The 17402-nt window shown below is 62.0% G+C and overlaps 1 protein-coding gene across 3 annotated transcripts in view; it reads right to left on the minus strand.

The window, feature by feature from the left end:
* AGPAT3 (1-acylglycerol-3-phosphate O-acyltransferase 3) overlaps positions 1-17402 on the minus strand; it is an 81780-nt gene that overhangs the window by 19780 nt on the left and 44598 nt on the right. Inside the window, exon 1 of one of the 3 annotated variants that reach the window (XM_004762254.3) lies at positions 4122-4343. The exons of the other annotated variants lie outside the window; for them this stretch is intronic. The gene's annotated coding sequence lies outside the window, so the exon portion shown is untranslated. Of the gene's footprint in view, positions 1-4121; positions 4344-17402 lie in introns of those variants that run through there. 3 annotated transcript variants of the gene reach the window in all.

Below are 17402 nucleotides of genomic sequence, written 5' to 3' on the forward strand. Positions count from 1 at the left end.
CTCACAGGCACGCGGCACACACTCTGCTCGCACCGCCTGCCACACGGGCCAGAACCACCAGGGTCCCCAGAAGCCAGTGCGAAAATTGCTGTATCAGCCATGATCCTCTTAAAAGCAGATCCCCCAGGTCCCGGCCGGCCACTGATTCCATCCCTAGGGCACGAGGTCCGGGTCCCACAAGGTACAGCTCACCCCTGCTCAGATGCACTCACTGGCACACAGCGGGAAAGCCACGGCCATGGTCAAGGCCGTGGTCATGTCAGGATGCTTCCCATCACCCCTGCCCAGGCAGCGCCCAGACCCTGGCAAGGCCACCAGGCTCTGGCACTGCAGATCCGGCTTCCTCTCCTCTAGGCTCACATGAGCAGAAGCACACGGGACCTGACGTGCAGCTCGGCACGCGTGTCCACCACCGTTCAGCCTGAACGCGGAGCGACCTTCCACGGGGCACGTCCCGTCTGCCGACCCACCTGCCGATGGCTTCCGGCCCTGTGCAGGCTTTGCCGACCGTGTAGGTCCGAACACCGGTCTCTGTGCGAACATAGGCTCTCACCCGGGGATCTGTTTCAGCCCCGAGGGGAGAGTAGCCGGTCCTGGGCGCCTGAGCCTGATCTACGGGTCAGTCGCCAGGACGCTGCCGAGCTGCACCCGCCCAGACACACGTTGCTCACACCCTTGCCACCAACACCGCATCCTCCTGTCGGGAGTGAGATGCCTGTGGCCCAGCTGGCTTCCCTGCCCCAGACCCCGGGACTCATCTCCCCTGACGACGGCTGATGGACGTGGCCTGGGGCTGGTCTTGGACCGGAGTGTCGTTCCGATGGCTCGCCTCCTTTACGACTCACATTCATGACCTGTCCTGTCCTCCCGCGGTCACTGTGGGGGTGGGGGTCCCGCCTGCTGTCTGCCAGGCTCCCGGGACCTGAGGGTGAGCCTGAGCCTGGGCTCTCCTGAGACCGGCATCGTCTGACCTGCCTGATCTGCCCTGCTGCTGGTCACCTGCCTGGGCTGTCAGTCTTTGGCCCAGACGAACCAGGAGTGGGGTCCAAACGCGACTTCATCACTCCGTGTGGGCCAGACCCCCCCTAAGGAACATCAGCCGCGGCAGTTCGGGGCTCCTCCCTGACGCCCACCTGACAAGAGCACCCCGTGTCGACCCTCTGCTTGGATGCTGCCAGGCTCGGCCCGCACGCTCCCGGCTTTGGTGGGCACAGCAGGAGTGTGGCAGGGGGGCGGGTCTCGGGGTGCGGGGCATGCTTGCAAACGTCTTGCCTCTCACCAGACCAGTTTGGGTCGGGCTCTGTGTGTTGTGCGCACACCGGCGCACCGTCAAGTTTTACTTTTCCTACAGAGCCCGTTCTGCTGCACGCAGCCCGTGGGGCTGAAGCCTGCAGTGCCCGCCGGCTGCCGCCACCGCCCCCATCTGTGTCAGAGACACGCAGGTCAGCTGTAAAGTCAGGGAAGACGCTTCGTTCTATCCCCTGCGGTCCCCCTGCAGGACCTTATCCTGACGTCGTCAACGAGGCTCTGGCCTCCGACTTGCTAACAGGAATCGCTGTGAACACCCAAGCTCGCTTGTCCGCCCAGCTCCGTCCTTGGTGACGCTCCAACCCCATCACGCCGCCTGCATGTCATCTCTCGTCTCTGCCCCTTACGACCACACTCAGGGTCTCCCGGGGCTGCTGCGCAATGTCAGGAGCTCAGGGACGCCCCGGGATCAGGACCCGCTGCACTGGGGCGTGTGCATCCGGACTTCTCCGGATGGTGCTGCCCTGTGCCCACGTGGATGTCCCCTGTGGCTGTTTCCTGACGGCACACGACACTTCCGTGGGACAGTGCCCGTGCAGGCCAATCCCAGGGGTCATGGTATCACACAGCAATCTCCACTTGCACCTTCGGGATGGCCGGGAAGTTATAGTAAACCCCAGAAGGTGGGTTCCTGGCGTCTAGACCTGCCTCCACGTTACAGGGGAGGAAACTGGGGCCCAGAGCCTTCAAGACCAGCTGCTCAGGACGGGGAAGCCAGAGCTGAGCCCCTGGCCGAGCCCCCGGCCACATGTGTGCGTCTGACACACGGACAGGAGAAAAGCCCAGAGCGCAGTCCATTGTGCTGCCCAGGCAGCACCCGGAAGAGCCCCCCGCACCCCGGCCTTGGAAGACACCAGCTGCTCACAAGGGCCTGTCCCCCTCATGTAGCACTTTCTCATCAATGCTCAGAGGCCGTTGCTGAACAGTGAGGAAGGCTGGGCCTGTCTCCATGCATCAGGGAACAGTCAGATTGCTCGAGAAGCCGGCATCTGCTCAACTAGATCCGGATGGTGAGGTGGCTGCCTCCTGGGTGAGTGGCCCTGGACAAGCTTCTCGAGGCAGGGATGTGCTGTGTGCTCAGCCTCTCAAAGTGGGGGTATGGGGTGTGCCACCCCTCAGGGCTAGAAGGCACAGGACTGACGGCTGGCCAGTCAGAGAGGGGCAGTGAGTGGCTCGCTGGGCCGGGCTGAGCTAAAGCTGTTCACAGAGCAGCAACACAGCCCCATGTGTTTCCCCGGCCATGGCAGGGACACAGGCCCGGGTCTCTGCAGAAGCCAGCCAGCCTTCCGGAGGGGCCAGACCCTGCTCCCTGCGCTAGCGCCCCGCCCCCCAAGAAGTGGGACCCTGTCCCTCCTGGGGCTCTCAATGCTGATCCCGAGCCCGTGGTCCCTGCTGCTGAGCTGTCTGTGGCTCGGGCCATGAGAGAGGCCTGGCCCCTCAGACCCCATGGGGCACCTCTCATTGTGGCTGAACTGGGTCCCCCAAAAGGTATGTTGGGGTCCTAACCGCCAGCTCCTGAGACAGCGGCCGTACCTGGAGGTATTTGAAGAGCTGATGGTGTTACATGAGGCCATCGGGTCCTGACGCCATCTGCCCGGAGTCCTCAGGAGAGAGACTGGACACAGCCTCCCACGAGGGAGCCCGCGAAGCCCAGGCTGAGACGTGGTCGGCAAACAGGTCCCTCCTCTGCGGCCCCTCAGGGAACCGAGCCCAGCCCACCCTTGATCTCGGACGCCAGTCCCGGCCGGGGAACGGCTGCTGCGGAAGCCGCCGGGCATGAGGCGCTCTGGCCAGATGGTCCCGCGCCGCGCCAGCCGCTGCCCCCGCAGAAGCTCTTACAAAGACTCGGGCCTCCCAGGCGCACCCCCCGTCTTGGTGGAAACCCCCATATTTCCAACAAAGCGTTTGCACGGGAACAGAAACTGGGGTCACCCATCTGCCACCCTCCACACCGTCAGGGTGACGGCCAGTGACCGTGCACGGAGGGGCTGCCTTTGGTGCCTCTGCCCCTCTCCCCCGCAGCGTCCACGTCACGGTGGGAAAGCAGCAGGGGACCCTTCGATGGCGTCCGGTGGCCCCAAGGCCACGTCTCCTGCACGGCTCCGCGCTGGTCTCTGCAGGTGACCTGTGGCCCCCACCTGAGAGCCCGGGACCAGCTACTGTCACGAGTCGGCCACTCCAACCGCTGCCTACTCTGAGCCGAGCTCCCAGCCCATGGCCTCACATGGCCTGTCCGAGGACTCTCTGAGCGTGAGTGTAACCACGGCCAGACGGGGGCTGGTGACGGCAGAAGACGCTCAATACACCAAAACCCATTGTCCTTGACGCTCCGGGCACGTGCTCCCCGCCACAGGCTGCGGACCGCTGCGCCCCATGCGGATGTCGGCTGTCCACACCCGAAGCCTGTTGTGTGGCCGAGCCAAGAGGTGGCCACTAGCTTCCCGCCATCCCTCCCAGTCCGCCCTGCTGACCCGTGTGGCATACAGAATGGCCCTGGCCTGCTTGGAGGCAGAAGAGGAAGGCCTGCTGGTTGCACTAGGGCTTTCCCGGGCCTGAGCCCCGGTGCTGAGGCTGTGTGCGGAGCCCCGAGGCCACACCGTGTGAACCAGACAGACTGCTGGAAACCAGGAAGGAGACGGAGGGCATTTTCTCAAATATTCCTAAACTACCTCTGCAGGTAGTTTACTTCCTAAACTACCACCAACGCAGGTGAGAACACGAACCGTCTGAAACGCAGCCCAGAATTAGGACCAGGCCTCCTGCCTCCGGAGCCACCAGCCCGGGCGGCCCAGAAGCAAACACGCCTCACTCACACTAGGACTCCCGGCTCCCCCGGGCTCCCGCTGTAGATGCGGCCTGGACAAGGGTGTCTGGGTGGTTCCCCGGCCCGCGGCCAATCTGATGTGAGCGGGGGGCCCCAGGGGCGCTGGCGGCAGACATCCTGCTGACGGCGGCACGGCAGGACGGAGCCAGCCTGCGGTCTGTGGGGAAGCACCTCCGAGGGCGCCCGCGGCGGGGAGTGGTGGGCACACCCCGCGGCCCCGCGATGACATCACGGATGAGAACACAATGCGGCCACTGCTGTCTACCTGGAGGTCACCACAGTGACAGGGGAAAGGAGTGTCTCCCGTCCACTTGTTACTTGTTACTGAACTAGGCCGAGAAGCAGCAAAGGTATTTTGACGCGTTCTGCTACAATTTCAGACTAGACAGACACGATCGTATTGTTGAGGCTTTAAGGGGCTACTTTTAGTGCCTGAGCAAGTCCACATACAGAGACCACCTTATCCTCCTGTCGGCCGAAAAACAGGATGTATTTCTTGGCTAATAATCCTCTGTGGCCAGTTCTACCTCATCCACATTGGGAACCACCGAGGGAGGGAACTCTTCTAAGAGGAGGCGCAGAATCACGGCTCTCTGCGTGTGACAGGTCTGGATCCTGTAGACCCCGGAGAAGCCGCCGGAACCAAAGCAGGACCGTGACCAGGAACGGGTCGGTGGAGAGAGGAAATGCTGCGGACAGAGATCTGCATTCTCAGAACGTCTGGTAGCGAGTTCTAACGGACGTCACCCAAGGCACCAAGATGACAGAAAGGCATGGTTGTTTCTGACTTGGTGGTTCCAGGACCCTGGCCCCTGGGGGTCATCTGAGACCCTGAGGCAACCTAGGAAGCCAGGCACTAACAACAGGGGCTCCCAGCCGCTGGCAGCTCCGCAGTTTTAATTCTTGGTGTCCCAGGGCGCTCCACGGTCTCACCAGCCAGCAGAACCAGAAAGGTCGAAGTCCAGGCAAGACTCGGGACGACCCTAAAGCTGGTGGGGAGCCCGCTCATCGTCTAACACTCCGTGATGGCCCCGGGCCGTGTCCAGGCAGCCCAGTGGGCACACGTCCATGGGAACGCACAGACGCAGACGGCCCGGCAGAAGACAAGCCCCGAGGATGCTGGCAGTGGAAGTGACAAGACGCCCAGGGACGGCGGAGAAGAAAGAGACGGAGCCCGACAAGGAAAGCTCCGTGTAGCCGGAAAGGTGGGAAGTGGAGCTAAACACACGGGAAACTCGGGGTGACAGATGCCGGCCGTCGGCCTCCCGTGCGCGCCCCCTCACAAGGCCACCCACGGAGGTGGGGTCCGCTCCCTGGCTCTGGCGCCCAGGCTAGCCTTGGGGCTCCCCCCACAGCCGAGGCCTCACAGCCTCCCCACTGAGTGAGCGTGGATGGTGGAAGGTGGGCCCCACGGCTGCGGATCCCCAGCACTGGGCGGGGGCCAGCCGACCGCACCCACACCGATGACCCCAGCGGAGACCGGCAGGCAGTGGGACTGCCCCTGGGCGCAGGGTGCGGAGCCACGGAGCCACGGAGCCACGGAGCCACGGGCCAATAAGGTGGCGGCCACTCCGAGGGCTACATCCAGGCGGTTTCTTAGCGATGCATGGATGCCACGCGAACCATTCTTTCTAAGCTCATTTATAAACACACCTGAAGCCGAATCAAAACACCAACAGGTCCCCCCACCCCTGCCGGGAGCCAGACAGCAGATCCCGCAGCTCGGGGGGGAAAGCAAGCAGGAAGGAGAAGCCGAGGAACCCGCGAGAACGAGCCAGGGCGGGGCCTGCAGGGGACCCAGCGAGCACACAGCCTCCACCCGCAGGGCCCGAAGGCGGGCAGACCCGGAGGCCCACGCACCCCACAGCCAGCGGCTGGCCTCGCGTGTGGACAGCCCGGCTCACGCGGGCACCGATGTCCTGCTGTGCTTGTACTCGGGCCCGTCTGTCTTTTCATTGCATGCGACGCTGTTACAATGGACAGAACACAAAAGTGACTTAAAGCCATTACTGGGCTCATGAGAATCTTAGCATCATGTAACTTCTACAACCAGTGGATAAAAATGACCCAATTAAACAATATATGAAAACCCCCCTTGGGGCCCACGTGTACCACGCAGCCTCTGTGGGCTCCCCCCACTGCACGACGCCAGGTGGGAATAGAACCCCCAGAGGGCACCCTAGCCCCAGATCTAAGCCCTAAAGGAACCCATCTTTGACAGGCTGGTCTGGGGATGGTGGAGGGGCCCTGTTCCAGGCGGGGCATGTGGGAGGAGTCCACTGGAACTTTCAGGAAGGTGCCTGGCTTTGTAAGCTCAGGGGTCCCTCCGGCAATGCCCTCTGCCCTCTGGCCTCTTTGAGCGAGGAAGAGTGTCCTGGGGCAGCAGCCTCCTCGGGAGCCAGAAGACTCACAGTGTGGGCAGCAGGAGGAAGCCCCCAGTCCTCCGAGGCCCGAGCCTGTGTGGGCAGCTCCGTGCCACGAGAGGCAGAGAGGACAGACTGGCAGGGTTTAAGTCCCGCCAGTGATTTAAGGATTTAAGTGACCGCCACGTCCGTCACTGCGACTCATGCCGGTCTGCAGGGGCTGTGTCACTGTCCGTCCCGGCTCACTACGGACGGCGCGTGCTGCCTGTGTGCATCTGTGACCAGCACGGCTTCTTCATCTCGAGCCCCTCACACCCCATCATGCAGTGTCCGTGCAAAGGTTCCTGGAAGGGCAATGCGACCAGAACCTCTGGATGTGTGTCCACCCAATGGTCCCCACCGAGAGCCTCAAACCCTGGCCTGACCCGGACCGGCTGCAGGTCTCTGGGGAGCAGGTGCACAAAGCTCGCAGGAGAAGCAGCTTGGGGCTCAGATGAAAGGGAGCCGCCAATGTCCCTGCAGGCATGGAGACCCTCCGGGCAGGAGGTTTCCAGAAGAGCCACATGGATCAAAGGGACCCAGGCCCCCAGGCCACCCCCCAGTGTGGTGAGAGGTGTCCCAGCAGCCGTCTGAGAAGGGAATAGGAGCCCCAGACCAAGGACAAGGACAGCAGGACTGTCACTACCCCAGTGGTGGCGGCCGGGCCTGTTCTCGTGGTGTCCGTGGGAGCCTGGCACGTAGGGGAGCCTGGAACCGAGCGTGCACCGCGGGTGCAGAGAGGGCGGCTGCCGAAGGACCCGGGGCGCCCCACGCCGCCCGCCCGCCTACCGCAGCTCTGCGAGCTCCAGCCACCCCCGTCCCTCTGCGGTGGTTTGGCTTGTTCCGCCGGCTGGAGCAGTGATGTCGGCTGCGAGCCGGGAGGGGCGGAGAAGCTCCCACAGCCAAGCCTGGTGACGGCACAAGAGACTGTGACAGGTCCCCGGCCTGCGGGACGCCACAGTGCTCCTCACACCAAGGTGGTCGGCGGCGCCGGCGCAGAATTTTCTCCAGGGAGACAGGTTGTCAGCTGAGTTCCCGAACACGCATGCACGCGCACACAGAGGGCTCCTGGAGACACGCGTGTACATGTGCACACGTGCTTTCATGCACGCACAACCACAGTGCTGTCGTGCACACGTTCTTGTACACGCATGTGTGCATGTGTACGACACTCCTTGTGCAGGAACACGTGTGCACATGTGCACAGCCTCACAACACACAACACACACACATGCAAGTCCATGCTCTCGCCCACGCATGTTCATGCACATGTGCACACCCACGTGTTTGCACGCGCTCACACGTACAGAAACAGTCACAGCAACGCTGACTTGTAATCTCGTGACCACGAACCGCCCGTTATAACAACGGCATTTCACTCTTAGAGGAAGACAAGGGTTTGCCTGGAATCACTCAGGAGCTCGGTGGTCAATGCACTTTCCTACGAGCACATCTCACACGGCAAACACGTGGGGCTCTGGTTTTCCCCGGGTTGCGAAGAGCCCATCACTCCTGCCCTCACAACAGGACGAAAGCCAGACGAGCGGCACGTCCTCGGCTTTCTTGGCCCCACCAGGGACTGGAGGTCACAGGACAGCCAACTGACAGGAAACCTAAGGCAAGTACGGACATGACCTCTCGGTTCCCTGAGGGTTCCCTGGGGCAGACGTGGGTTTCGGAAGAGGAACTCAGCTGGAAAAGCAGACCTGGCGAGGCCAGGGACAGCATGAGGTCCCAGAGCTGCGGGCGGCGGGGGGGGGAGTGGGTGGGAGGGGCCTGCCTTTCTCCGTGACCTCATCGCGTTCCCGGCAGATGGCACCGGGGCGCCTGGGCAGAGTCCTGGGAAAGCTCTTCCAGAACGAACTCCAGAACACATGGGCATTTATGAGCGTTTACTACCTAAGAACGCAAACCTTAACGGATGAACAAAACCATTGACAAAGATGAAAAAGATGTCACATTAGCCATGAAAGAGTCACCGTGTTTAAGAACTAGATTTAAGAGAGGCAGGGATTCTGAATGAGATCAGCGAAGTGGGTTTGAAATGATCACCCTCCGCTCCCCTCACAGCTGTGGGAGAGCCCGCGGGTCCCTTCCATCCCCGGGCACAGGCGCGGTTTGGAGAAGGGTCCCTGTCGCTCAGCAGCGACTCCCACTTGAGCTTCCTGTCTGCATGTAAACCCAGAATGTCTCCGATCCGCATGTCCTGCAGCGGTCTCCAAAACCACCTCTGACACCTACAAAACCCGCGAAGATCTCCTCCGCCAAGTCCAGCGTCCTGCCTTGCGGGGCGGCAGCGGCCACGGAGAGCAGGAGGCGCAGAGCTCGCGCGGCCGGCACCAGGAGCCGCACCCTGCCCTCTCCTCCTCCCCTGCCCTCACCGTCCCCCAGACAGCAAAGCGGGAAGGGTCCATGCCTGGGGGGCTCGCACACCACCTGCTCCAGCCCCCGGCTGCCCCGCCCCCGCCGAGTCTCGGGGACTGTGCTCGCAAGGACGCGAGCCAAGCTTGTGCTTGACGTGGGCAACGAGGTTCCACGCCCCCCACGAGGGCTGGGAGCGGGCCTGGGCTCAGCCTCCCCGATAGCCAGGGAGCCCCGAGAGACGCAGGTGCCGGTCCCCTTTGTGCCACACCCCCAGGAGAACGTCCCCGTGCAAGATCAGGTCTCCAGGACACACTGGGAGCTGCATGGGGTCCGGGGACATATTATGGGCAGTCACACCCTGTGGCCCTACTGGCCCTCCCACCACTCCTCAGTAGGCATGGAAACTGAATTCTAGAGTCTTCTCCCTTGCTCTCTGAACACAGTCTCTTTCCCACGCGTTCTTTTCCTCTGCTTTCCGGGACCCCAACCGTTGACAGACAACCTGACTCGTCCCCCAACTTCTCCGTAGCGGCAGCCAAGGCCCACAGCAACACCCGTTCTTGCGTGAATCCCAAATGACCGGTGCCTCCTGGGGCCAGTCCCCTCCCCATGACCCTGCAGAGGGAGGCTGGAGGCTGCAGGCATGGGAGCCAGAGAGGTTTCAACCCCAGGACGGGACAGCTACAGGGTCGGGAGGAAGGTCCCTAACTGTCCCCCTGCTCTGGGGGGCCAGCCCCTCACCAGGCTCATTCCAATCCTCCTGAACTGCTGCAAGAGCCGTTTTCCTACATGCACAGAGGGGCCCCGATCCTACTTCTTCACAGAGAGAGCGCAGAGGGCACTCCGGGTCTGGGACCCACCACCGAGCAATGGCTCTCAGCGGCAGCGACCCCCACTGGGGAACCACGGCTCCCCGCGCCGGGTCTTTCTTCTCACCCAGCTCCTTCCCACTATACTAGTCACTCTACATCGTAACATCTGCAGCCACAGGCCTGCTGACGGGACCAGGAGACACCGGGCATGCCCGCCAGAAATCCCGTGTCAGCACTGCGGACAGCACCACCGCGCACCCCCCCCCCCCAGGTCACGGGGGACATTCTGGGAAGAACCCGTGGGTCACGAGCCGGAGAGCGCCACAGACTTTCCCCAGAACCTGATGCTTCTGCACAGTCCGAAATGTGGCCACTTTACAAATTTCGCAGTATTTTGATCCTGGAACCAAGAAAAGTCAACTTGGATTCCGTGATGCTTCTGCTTCTCCCGGACCCTCCCCGTCCCCACACAGCTCTGCTGAAGCGAGCGGCAGTGTTGCTGAGACAGTTTTCACCTCCTCGCGGCCGCCCAACCTCCGCCAGCGCCTCTCTAAGCCGATCCTTTATCCACTGCTCCTCCCTCCGAACCCCGTTTCTTCCTCCCAGAACCAGAGAGACACAAAGACTGAAGACAGAAACTACAGTGGCCTTGAACCAGGCAGTTCTCCGAAAATGTGACCCCTGTTCATCCTCTGTGAAAAGATCACCTGAGGGTACAGTCCAGCAAGAAAAGGAACCTAACAGAGAAAGAACTCACCCGGTTGTACAGTGACGGGAAACGTCAGGATAACCACCCTGTGGGTGTGGCCAGAAGGAGACTCTGCTCCAAACCAGATGGGAACTCTTCCGAGAAGAATTTGTTCAACAAAGAATATGCTTAAGGGGGCGCCTGGGTGGCTCAGTCAGTGAAGCCTCTGCCTTCGGCTCAGGTCATGGTCTCACGGTCCCAGGATCGAGCCCCGCGCCGGGCTCCCTGCTCAGTGGGGAGCCTGCTTCTCCCTCTCCCTCTGCCCCTCCCCGACCCGGCTTGCTCTTTCTCACGCACGTGCTCTCTCAGTCTCAACTAAAATCTTTGAAAATACATGATTAAGGGAAGATTTTTGGTATTGAACGAGGAATATGTTTCCTTTCTCAAATATAAAAAGCAAAACAACTGATATTTTCAAGCAACAGAAAATGCTGTTCGGCAGAACTGATCCGAACGTAGATCACGCTAACGTGGGGCGTGAGTTTCTACTGCTGGTTTCACACGGGACTTGGTTTTCCTCCTCCAAGCTGCAAAGACTCATTGACGGTAACGGAAAGTCTAGAGCAGGGCCTGCACAGGGCTGCCTCTCCGTGAACACCGGCCGGAGACCTGCGCAGCAGTGCACACAGGGGAGAGGTGAGAGCTCACGTTCCTGGAAACCAGGGCATATTACTATTCTAGAGAAATAAAAATATAAAAACATTCCAACACCTGGGCTAATGTTGATTATGAAATATCAACTTTAAAGATGAACACAGATGTCATGAAAGTGACTTTTGTCACTTAGTCAACACTGACCTGGAGAAAGCTCGGCTAACGTGCCAGCTGCCAGGAAGGTCCCCCACACCCGCCACATCTTCCCACTGGCAGGAGGAGCTGGAAGCGAGCACATTGGGCCTGGGGCTCAGGAAACCATCCTTGTCCCCGGTCTGTGGCCTCCGCATGTGACGGGATCATTCTGAATTTCAATTTCTTCTTCAAAACTGAGGCTGACATAACCTTTCTTACCAGGACCACAGGGTGGCTCTGTTCGACACATCTTGAAAAATCTCCAATTATAGGGTCCCTCCCTATTTTGCGAACACACCAATGTCTAAAAGGTCTTTGCTAAGACAACTTTCAGTGGGTGTTCGGGTTCCCAAGCCAGCAAACCTGGGTGCCATTTTCTGCATAACTGATACTCGAATAATTCTGAGCATCTGTAAAACAATTCAGACAGTAATGCCGAGAATGCCTCACTACAAGAGGGTCTCCCGGTCCGTTAGTTTGGGAAATCCCGCATCCCACAGGCCCCACTCCATGCTGGGACACTGATCCACACCAAGAAGCCCCACAAGGAAGACACGGCCCGACCCGTCGCCTTCCCGAACTGTGTTCAGTGACGCTGGTATCTCTGACTTGTAAGTTCACAAACTCAGACCCACTTTCCCTAGGGCAGGCAACGTCAGTGAGATTTTTAACTCTCCGCACACACACACATCTAGTTAGAAGCCACTACCTTTAAAATCAGCCACCATGACCATTTCAAAGGGAGGCTTTGGCACTGGTTTTTCTTCCCAGAAAGAACCCAGGGTGGTAACCAGACTTCAGCCACAGGAACGGGGAACTTGTCAACAAAGCAGCTTGGGGAGCTGCTTGTGGTGGGGGACCCGCGGGTGCCAGCAGTGCCCCGGGAGGGCGAGCGCCCCAGGCCTTTGCCAAACATCATCTTCCTCTGCAGACAAGCTGCCAAAATGTGATTCTCCAACGAGGGTTGTGCTTAGCGGAGGAATTTTTACTCTAAAAATGAGAATGCCTCAGCCACCGTGTCCAATGGCATTTAGGCCAATGCCCTCGTGAGATCGTTGAGACCCGAGGGGAGAGCCGCACAAACTCTCTCCGATTCCTCCCCGGAGGCCGCGGGGCTCCCGGACCACCCGCCGGCGCTCAGCTTCCCGCACGCGACGCCCCTCCTCGGGAGTGCGAAGGCGCCAAGTGGCGAAGGCACCAGGTTGTGCCTCGTGATATGCATCCGCAGGAGCTCCGATACCATTCCACAGCTTAATGGAGCCCCAACAAGTCCACGTGCATTTCGTAGCGAGGCTTAGGAAGCTGCGGCGTCTGAAGGCAGGTGCGCAGCGACAAGGCCTGAACAGAACGGCCGCCAGGAAGGGACGGCAGGTGCGTGTCGGGAGCGGGAGCCCACATGCCCCAGCCCTCACCGTGGGTCCTGGAGGTCCTGCATCCAAATGTGACAGACCCGCACACCCCACCCGCCGGCCGGGGCTCCGCGCCAAGTCTTCTGGGGCCCTACCGCTCCCCACCCTTCCGCACTCCAGCTCGGGGCGGCGACAGCCACTCCCCTGGCCACACTCTGGCCCCTACCGGCCCTCTGGCTCCTGATGGGCTCAGCCCTGGGCCCACGGAGAAGCCTGGTCTGGACCAAGTCCTCCCCTGCAAAACGGAAGCCCATGAGAAGGCCTCGTCCTGGACCCGGGGATGGTGAGGGGAGGGGCCGCGCAGCAGAGCCGAGCGGAGAACGCGGGTTTCCAATGGCGTCTTGGGGCGAGAGCTACAGTGTCTGCAGCGCAGACTCCCCACCGGAGGCCACGAGCCTTCTCCTGGAGGTGCTTCCCTGTGCACGGGCCAGAGGCCTCCCGGACAGAAGGGCGGCCCCTCTCCCGGACCTCCCCTGGCCATGGGGGCGGCCACGCTGGGGAGGCCGCCTGCCACATGGCCAAGCGCTGGCCAGTCTGCAGCGGGACCCCCAGTTCCGAATGTGGGGGACAAGGACAGGACAAGGGCGACCAGTCTCCTCCAGACAGGTCACAATGAGCCGCAGAAGTCTGGACTTCTATCCACGTGCGGGTGGAGTGCTGAGTGGTGGGACACGCGTGGGCACCTGGCGGGGCGGGTGGTTGGTGTGCGCGGTAGGTCAAGCCTGACGCCCCACGTGGCCCGCGGGCGGCCAGTCCTCAGAGTCACACAGCTGCCTCCCTACTCCGGACCTGCACTCCCCATCCACGACGGGGGTGCGGGGGGTAGGGGGACTCCTGCTCCTGCTCACCGGGCTGGCCGTCCCCCTGCTCTCCAAAGCGTCCTGAAGTTTATGCCAAGGGTTGGTGATGGCTACTCCCGGGGAGCTCCACGGGGCCCGGAGAAACACCTCACCCTCCCCGAGGCCCAGAACTCCTCTAATAAGGGACAAAAGTCCTTCTGTCCCTCCCTGAGCTCATTCTTCCCCTAAATCACGCATGTGTTTGTCTCTCTGTAAGTTCTGTAATGTTCACTTAAGAGCTAAAATGCAAACTCCCGTGGGCAGAAATTCATCCCAGAACAGTGCAGAGTCTGGGAGGAAGGAGCTCGCAGCTCCCGGGGGCAGGAAAGGGCCGCCAGGCCTGAGGACACGTCACGCCCCGTCTGTGGCCGAGCGCCCTCCTCCTCCGGCGACACGGGAGAGGTGTTAATCGGATCCCGAGGAGAGGAAGCCTCCGGAGAGAAGGCCCGCGCGGACGGCCTGCGCACTGAAGGAAACAGAACTAACGGGCACAGAACCTTCCCGAGAGCCTCCGTCCCCTCACCGCAAATCAGCCCCCTCTCAGCTCTGAGCGGTGAAGCTGGCCCCGGGTCCGGGCTTCTGAGTTTTCCCAGAGCCACCAGGTGGGAGAAACGCCGGTTCGTGAGGCTCAGGCCATCACCTGGTGCGGCCGGTGTAGACGGTCTCGTGCAGACCGGGGAGACACGGTACCCACTTTACAGATGGGAACGGGTGGCCTGGAGCCTGCGCCCCCTCCGCTGTCACACCCCACATGGGTCGGGCCCGAGAAGCCCAGGCTCGTGTGTTCCACACCAGCAAGAAACTGTGCGCACGCGGGTCCTGACGGCCAGAAAGGGTCGCTGCTGATTCACTGTAAACCAGCTGGACACGTACGGGCACAACGGGGTCCCTCCGCTGGGAACGAGCGCCTCTGCTTCCTTCACAGACGCCTGTACATCCCCGACACCTCCGCGCAGGGGCGGGGTGGTAAGAGGTGAGGGGGCGGTGAGGCCGGGCAGGGGCAAACTCTGCTCCACGTCAGGCGCCGCCCCTCCCCCGAAGCCTCCCCCCAGCACCTGCTGGTGACAGGTGTGTCCCCTGGAGCCGCTTTCTCCTCCCAAACAGAGGAGCATTCCCTGGAGGGCGGACACCCCGCCTGGCGAGGTGGGGATCACGCGGGCCGAGCTCAGCACACAAAGTCCCTGCCGACCGCAAGGCCCCCGTCCCCAGCAGGGACGTCTGTGTCACATGGGGCACAGGAAAGAGGAGGGCACAAGCGCGGTAGCCCCGGCGCTGGGATGGCCCAGTGCCCACCAGCGGACTCACCAGTAGAAGTAGTAGGTCAGGGCCACGGCCAGCAGGGCGGCGCAGAGCCCCAAGAAAAGGCAGGTGGAGTGGCCGGACAGCATCTTCGGGCCGGGACGTGCGCGAGAAGACCGGCGGCCTGAGCGGCTGTCAGCCTCCGGCCAGCAGGCAAGCAGGACAGGTCACGTCCAGAGCAGTGCTGCCTGAGTCCGACAAGACCGTCTGCTCGGCGGAAAGGGCACACGCTTCCGGGGTGCCGCCTTCCGATGCAGCAGGGACCAGCTTGGACGGAAACAGGCTTCCCTAAGGCAGCCCCAACAGGTCAGCGTCCCTCCTCCCGCCGCGGGCCGGCCAGGCGCCCCCTAATCCAATAAGCTGCTTTGCTGGGAGCTGTAAACAGGCCACATCACGGGGCCCGGCCGGGCACCTGACCCGGGAACCGCAGACCCCCCCCCAGTGCGCACCCCATCTCTCCCCGACCTCTCAGAAGCCAGCAATAGCATGGTGACCCCAACACTGCGTGGCCAGGGCAGGGCCAGGGGGTTAGCTAGTGGGGTGGGGCCCAGGCTTGGCTATGGCGCATCTAAGTGGTGGCCGGACAGCCTGTCCTTCAGGCCAAGACGCAGGCCCATGGGTCCCAGCTGTGACACACAAGGGCTCCAGGACCGCACGTACAACACCCGGGTCCCAGCTCCAGCCCCTTGCTCTCCGGTAAAGGACCGTGGGGGAGAGCTGCACGTTGTCATCTTGGGGAACACAGTGCTGGAGAAACTGAGGCCGTGAGCCAAGGTAGGGGTGTATCCATCGCCCCAGTCTCCCTGCCCGAGCCCGCTGAGGTGAGATCAGGTGACCCAGGGACAGAAGGGCCATCTGCACCGCAGGGGAGATATGAGCGGGAGAGCACCCTGAGGGCCCCTCTGGCCAGCATACCTCCCTTCGGGGCTGTCTCGGGACAGAGTGAAGTTGCTGCTTGGGGATCCTGCACGACACCTGACCCAGGAGACGGCCCCGAGCTCCTGTTCCACCTGGCACGCCGGCAAGGCCTGACCCAGCCCCAGGAACCCGCAAGAAGTCTGCAGCGTGGGCGCGTCCCAGGGGACCCTGAGGTGGTGGTCCTGGTGGCCTCTGGACAGGCGATCACAAGGCTCCTTCTAGATGCTTCCGTCATCTGGCTTCTGGCCCGAGAAGCATCAGGAGAGAAGGCAGTCGCCTGCCCTCCTCTCTGTCTGCGGGCAGGGGCTCCAGGGGGTCGCCGTGAGCGCCGTGCTGCTGGCCACGGCTTTCCGAAGTCCTACTCCCCACAGTGGCCAGAGGAGCTGCTGGCCGAGGAGGACCAGCTCCACAGTGTCTGTGCCTGTCTTCCCCGAGACAGCGGTGCTGCTGGAGAGGCCGAGAGCCCGGGCAGCAATCCTGCCCCAGCCAGGCGTCCGGACGGCTGCCTTTCTAACGAACCACGAAGAGAAGACCGTCCTCTCGCAGAGGGCCACCCCGCGGGGCGCCTGTGTTGGTGACGTGTGCAGACCCCAGCCCAGGAGCTTGTGAAGCCCCATGGTCAAGCCGGGGTCCCCTGGTCCCCTGGCATGTCCTGCGAGGTGGCACTTGGAACCGACCTTTGCCCAGGGTCTTCTCACACGCAGACGCCTGTGCAGACTGTCTGAGGCCAGGCTAGCTGTGCCCTCCTGGGAGTGGCTTTCTGGGGGCCGCTGGTTCCCGTCCATACTCCAGCCCCCTCCTCCGCAGCATTGCCAGAAGGACATGTGGACGCCGGCCCCCACCCACCCCAGCTGCCTCTGCCAGCCCCCCAACACCCCTGCCCAATCCCAGGCCCCTGTCCTGTCCTGTCCCCGGGCTCCTGCAATGCTCACAGTGTGGGCCGTGGGTTCCTGGACATCCCGCACAGCTGCGGGGGCCCTCGCGAGAGGGCGAGCAGCACAGCCTGGACTCCGATCACAGCCGAGCCTCAGTTTCCCCTACCGTGAGGCATAAGCGACAGTTGCTCTGAGGGGGGACGGACATTACGAGACGAGCACAAGGAAGCACTGGGTCCTCCCCGGCCCCCTTCCTGGGGACAGCAAAGGCCACAGAGACAAAGAGAATTACCCAAGATTTCTCTCCGGGCTCCGAGCCAAACCAGAGCAAAGCCTCAAACCTGTTCCCGGTCATGCCCACGGCAGGGGACGCTGGACGAGAACCGATCTTACCACGCTCTTTACATTATTTGTGTGAAGTCGAGAACGTTTCGATCTTGGCTGCATTTGTTTTGAAGTAACGATGTCCCTGCGGCTGCGTTTCTACCGGAGGGAGCCCCCACCGGGCAGGCTCCTGACCCCTGAGCCCGGCCGCAGCGGCCCAGGCCGAGGGCCGCCCCCTGCTCCCGCCAGACGCGCGGCTCCCACTCCGCACGCCGCGTCGTCAAAGGCACAGGGAACCAGAGCAGACGGGGACATATTGCACAGGAAAACATCACAGGAACGTGGCCTCTGGGTTATTTCCCGGGGCCTGAAAATGAGTGACTTCTACCTAAATAGTAGAAAACCAGAGACGGTGCTGATAGAAATTCTTTGCAGGGTCCTCGGAGCAGCAACATAAAAGGCGTCTTTCAAAGCGATTTGATGCTGTTTCT

This window comes from Mustela putorius, unplaced genomic scaffold, assembly GCF_011764305.1.
Source record: "Mustela putorius furo isolate JIRA1106 unplaced genomic scaffold, ASM1176430v1.1 tig00000765_pilon_pilon_pilon, whole genome shotgun sequence".
Lineage (NCBI taxonomy): Eukaryota > Metazoa > Chordata > Mammalia > Carnivora > Mustelidae > Mustela > Mustela putorius.